Here is a 6,218-nt window from a genome sequence, read left to right as displayed (position 1 = left end):
CATCCTTTACCAATCGTCCTCTGCATTCTTTGGAAAAATGACCAAGTTTTCCGCACCTGAAGCAGCGGAGGTCATTTTTCCTTCCATCCTTGTCCTCCTTCCTCTCGTCTCTTCTGTCCTCTCTTCTTTCTTCTCTTTCTTCTCTTCCATCTCTTCTATCTTCCCTGTGATGAAATTTAGATGGCTTTCTTTCATAGGATGACTGATACTTTTCCCTCTTGAATTCTTTTCGTTCATAGGGTTTCTTGATGAACTTTTTMTGGAACTGCTTTGTAATCAAGGCTAGAGATTTGGCAAAGGCTTTAATTTCATCATCTGATTCAGAAGTTTCGTCTTCGGATTCTGATTCTACCACCAGTGCTTTCTTTCATTTCTTCTTATGTTCTCTGGTATGGGTCCTTGATATTTCCTTTTCATCGGCAGCAAGAGCGAGAGGTCCACCGACGGATACCTTCTTCTTCATAATGTCGTTCTCTTGTGCTGCAAGCGGTCCATATAGATCATGAAGTGACCAGCCGTCTAGGTCCTGATTTGCTTGAAAGGACATAGACAGCTGAGTCCATTCATCGCCAAGACTTTTTAGGAATAAAATATTGTTTTCTTCCTTAGTTCGGGAAATGTCATTTCGACGACATTGATTAATCAATGTGTTGAAACGATCGTATGTCTTCTGAATCGGTTCATCAGGAAGGGCCTTGAAGTTTGTGTAATCGTTGAGACATTGTGCTCTACGATTTTTCTTCGTTTTAGCCCCTCCTTCCAGTTGGCTTGCCAGTTCATCCCATAGTTCTTTGGTTGTGGAACATGCATCGAGGGATTGGAAGATTTCATTGGGTATGGCCATGATTATCAGTCGTTTGGCCTTCTTGTCTGTCTCTACCCGTTCTATGTCGTCTTCATCCCAATTCTTCTCATCCTTGGGCATATAGTAGGCAGAAATTTCAGCTGTGGTGTTTGTTCCTGTGACTCTTGGGACAAGAGTTTGTGGAATGTAAGAACCCTCCATTACAGATCGCAGGAGGTTCCTGTCCATTCCTTCCAAGAAATTCACTATTCTTATCTTCCATTGTTGGTATTCTTCTCGTTGAAGAGTTGGAGGCTTGGTGAGGGAGCCAACACTATATGCAGAATTCCAGTTGGCCATTGAGAATTTTGAAGAGAGAGATTTTACGTTTTGAAGAAAAAAATTGAGAGATTTTAGATGATCGTTTTGATTGGAAAAACAATCAATTTGCTGTGATACCAATTGTTGATCCCATATCTCTTAATAACACTAATAATCAAGTTAAGAATAACCAAATGATAGTGTTTTAATGAACAAAATGATGAACACTCAAGAATAAATTATGAACATCAAAGAACAATCTTGAGTGTCAAAGGTTTCACTTTATTAATAAGAAAAACGTAAAAGCGACATTTAATACAATAGACCTAATCACCTATTTATACTAGTAAGCTAATTAGAAGATAACTATCTAGTGAGACTATTTAGCTAATCTTCTATTAACAGATAATGTTTATCTAAACTATTGATAAGCTATAATATTAAGATAAACTTGAAATCCAGCTATCGACTTGTCATCTCCAGCTGTCTTTCATGGGATGATGAATCAACCTTATCTTCATCGTATGTCTCTGGTTGAATTGCTAAAGAAAACTCTAAGTGTTGTTGACCAGAGGGGTGATGAAGATGCTCTTTCCATCGCATCTCTGGTTGTTCATCGACCATCCGGTTGTTCTCCAGACTTAGTCAATTTTGCCTTGATGTCTTCATCGGTCTTCTGGTTCTTCATCACTTATCTTTTTTCATTACTTTTACCCTTTATGGATTATGGGGTCTAACAACACCTACGGCTGCCCCCTCTGCACCAACTACCTCTGCCCCAAGCCAACCAACGCAAGACTCTTTGAGGCAAAGGGCACCAAGTCAACAAGCGTCAGAGCAAGCAGAGGCACTCCGCAAAGGAAAGATGCCCATGGCGTCTCAGGCAGAGCCAGCCGTGCAATAAAAGAACAAAGACGTGATTGATCTCTTATCCGTCTACGAATCATCTGATTCAGAATTGGCTCTGTATTCATCAACAGAATACGCCATGGACACAGCTGCTCCAATAAGAGGACAAGAAGAAGAGGTGGTAGCAGTGAATGTGGTTGATCCATCACTTTTGCGCATTCTTGTTGTCGTTCCTCTAGAAGGTGTCACGATTGCTGCTCCTCCACCTCAACAAAATACACACAGAGCTAGGGTCCCTGCTCAATGGACCAGAGTAGTCACACCTGCAATGAGGCAGAGGGTACCTGTCAAACCAACCAGAACAGAAGAGGAAGGCGCAAGCAGTAGGACAAAGAGAAAGCATCCCTCTGATCGCGTTCAGAAGATCAAGGAGAGCATGGACGCAATGTTTACGCCTACACCCCTTGATAAGCCCATAAAGAATAAAGCAGACAGCGAGGAAATCTACCAATTTCTCTACAACCTGCGAGAAGAGACACCGGTCCAAAAGATAAGACTTCATCCAATGGTTCAAGAGCATATCAGGCAGAGGTTCCTAGATCGCTACACACAACCCATCTCTGTAGTCCATTTCGTCGATGGAATCAAGCAAGTGATCGACATCAAGAAGCGTACCTTCGCGCATAACCAGATTATCTTCTACGGGTATATGGTGGAGAGGTATCGCGGACAGATCTGCAAGTTCACAAATTGTGACCTTATAAATCTAAATTCGTCGGATCTTCTCTCTCTGTATTACTTCACAGATCACAAGAAGGACAATGAGATTAAATATGTTGTGCCAATTCTGTTGTAAGACAAACGATGACAGACCTTCTCGACTTCAGAAGCAAGTTCCATTTTCAACTAGCTCTGGATCTGGGAGTGGATCAATTGACTGTCGCTACACCAAATGAAGATCTGCAGGGCATCAATAGCATCCTCTCTTGGACTGTATTGGTGGAACTAGAAGTGGGAGTGGTATTTCGAAATGCACAGAATAAGAAGATCTTCTTTCGAGATAACCAGAACTACAAATATTCAAACTCTACCTTGCGCTACATAAGAGATAATCTAGTAAGGAGCAGAGATCACTCCCTAGGAGCAAAGGAGCGAGCAAGAATCATCCTAAGGTCGATATGCAACATGCTAGAGTTTCGTGAACTTCTTAGGAAGTTCATTAGCCTTCAAAATGTTTAGACCTTGTCTTTTGTAAGTTCTTTTTCTATCTTTAAGTCAATGTAATTTCCATTCCAATCGTATTGTACTTCTTTAGGTAGTGAATATAAAACAGAGGTTCCTTTTAACCTTTGGCTTTGATTAGACTTCCTGTATTGTAAGTCAAGTAAGAGCCTGCCTTATTTACACTTAGGAGGAGATTGTTAGACCCAACCTATGAAAGTGTAAGTAAGAAGTCTCTTACTCTAGTCAAATAGGACTTAGTCTATTGAAGCAGTCTGGACTAAGAGCTCTCATGCAGAAGATCAAGAACCAGAGATCTTACTCAAGAGTGAAGGTTCCATTCATACAGAGCCCACGCTTTATCCCCGTGGACGATCAAGCCTTGTGCGCCGAAAAGCATAAGCGCTTGACACAAAGTTACAACTCCAAGACCCAGAGCCTCTGCATAGTACATGCAGAGCTTCTGTATGTTCTTGCAGATCTTCTGGCTACTTTCTCCATGGAACGCGCGTGTTAGCCCAAACATTCTCGCAATCATCTAACAGATTTAAGGCGGCTTGACCAAGTCTGCTCCACTTTTCAAGGGAAGTCAAAGATAAGGATGCAGACTAGTCAGCTCAAAGTTTCAAGCCTACTTTATAGCATAGTTGTTAGACATTGGCGTATATAAGGAGTCTTCCTCCTCAGGTTCAGATTACCTGAAAGAGCCGACTGATACTATACACAATTATTGTGATATTACGTTTTGTTCAATTGTTCTTTACATTCATTGAATAAAAGCATTCGACATATTCAAGTTTATTCATTATTCATATTTATGTTGAATATTTTGATTAATCATTCGTAGTACACTGTTTGTTTTCATTCTTATCATTCATAAATTGTGTTTCTACAAATTAAGAGTATATGGGTTCCAACACTGTCCAAGCCCAGGCTAAACTTCTTTCTATTGCAGAAGCTGAGCATAAGAAGAACCTAAATCTTGTGGAAAAGGACAAGCGATGAAGCGAAGCAAAACTGAAAAAGAGAATTAGTCCCCGCCCAATTATCAGCATCAGCATCAGCGGACGTTCAAAAAACGATGGAACGCTGGTCTCAATGCTCATCACCAGGGACAATCTCGATGTCATCACCGAGTACCCTTCCTACCTTGGTCGATATGATACAGCGAATGGATGGAGATCAGGCAAGCCATTCAGCGATCCAAGACAAGACATAAGGCGATTATCGAGGACACCATCAGCAATCTCATCAAATGGATGTCCAGGTATGTCGCGATCCCTGACAGGCCATCTCTGAAGAAAGGTGGGAAGAAGAAACTCATGCTCTCTGATCCTAATGATGGACCATTCTTAAGGAACGAACATGAAACAAGGTTCTCCTTAGATGAAGTCCTGAAGGGTCATCAGAGTATAGACATTTCTATGTTGAATCTTAACTTGCCAGATAAGGGTCCCTATACACCCAATGCTGTGCATTTCAAACTTGAGTTAGGAGTTATATTCCTTGACTATGAAGGAGAAGTCATATTTCAGAAAATGTCAGAGCTACATCTATGTCCAATGGGTCATTTGGTTTACCTCTTGCTCTGGATAGATGATAGCATGCCTGGAAAAGTCATTGATCTGAAGATACAAAGGGAATGCTTACGTCAAAGAAACCTTGGTGAAGATGTACCTAGCTATATAGATCTAAGTGTTTTAGAATAGTTTCTCTTTGTAACAACAATCTACTTTTCCTTGTAAATCTTTTGTACTATGTCTACTTTTAGTGATTATTCTTATAGTCTGTAAGCATTAGACATGTACCGAACTACTTGTAATATTACCAATGATAATAAAACGAGTATTTCATGTACTTCACTGAAAAAGATCCCTGCAAAAAGTAATAGGGACACAAGTCTATGAGTTACAGTGTTACTTTTTACATTCACTGACAATCTATAAGTCAGCGAATAAGCTTTCAGTTTCATTTTCCATACTTGTAATTTTCTCTTAGATATAACTTAAGAAAAATTGTGAAGCAAAGACTAAATCGCTAAAAAAGATCCCAAAATAGTAAAAAATGACATGTACTTTATATGTAACTTTTCCTTACTGTTATTTGATAAGACAACTTTCTTTATGTTGTCTTGTTATCATCAAATAGAGGGAGATTGTTGATCCTCTCTCTCAGTGATTTGATGATAATCCCTTTTCACTTATACATTGTATTTATGTTTTTATCTTTTCAGTTCAAGTAATCATCACTGAGCTTGTTCAGTGATCGCTGAAGAACTTGTATTGTAATTCAATCAGAGACAGATATACTTCAAGAAAACAACACTCACACCAAAGAACCTTCAGCTAATGTCGAAGATTGAAACTGAAGATTAGAGACTGGCAAGTACGTGATCTGAAGCAGTACTCAGTGATTACAAGCCTGTCTACATATGTGTGAAGACTACTCAAGCCTCAGTGAATGCTGAAGAGACCTCCAGGTTATTCCAGCGTTCAGCGATCACAGGAAGCTTGCTTAGCACGATTGTTGTTTTGTCCTTATGCACACAAAGGACAAACCCATACCCTTTTAAACGTTGGTACGGTACGGAGCCGACTAGTTGACTCTATTACCCACCAACTTTAGGTAAGGATGTCTGCTCATGAATAGTGCTTTTTGTACTATTCACTGTAATAAAGGACAAGTCTTCCTCTTAAGGCTTGACGCGCACTCTAACCCTACCATTTTGCATTAAATGAACATTTAATGCACTGGGTATAAATAGAAGTGTTTCTTCTCCATGCAGAGTGTGCGTAACTCACTCTCTAAACCTAATTCTTACTTTGAGCATTCCTAGCTTAAGTAAAAGAACTTTTCTTTACAACATTTCTTTTCTCATTTGCTAAGATACATGTGTAACCAAATATTGTTTAGATAGGTTTTCTTACCTTATCTTTCTACAAACAGTCTTGTAAAATTTGTATTGATCTTCTTTATCAATATATATTTTAAATTTAAAAATATTGTGTTTGTATTCATCCCCCCCTTCTACAAATTGTTTTAC

This window comes from Cynara cardunculus, assembly GCF_001531365.2.
Source record: "Cynara cardunculus var. scolymus isolate 2C chromosome LG 10, CcrdV1, whole genome shotgun sequence".
In the NCBI taxonomy this organism is placed as follows: domain Eukaryota; kingdom Viridiplantae; phylum Streptophyta; class Magnoliopsida; order Asterales; family Asteraceae; genus Cynara; species Cynara cardunculus.
Note: the sequence above shows the minus strand (reverse complement) of the source record.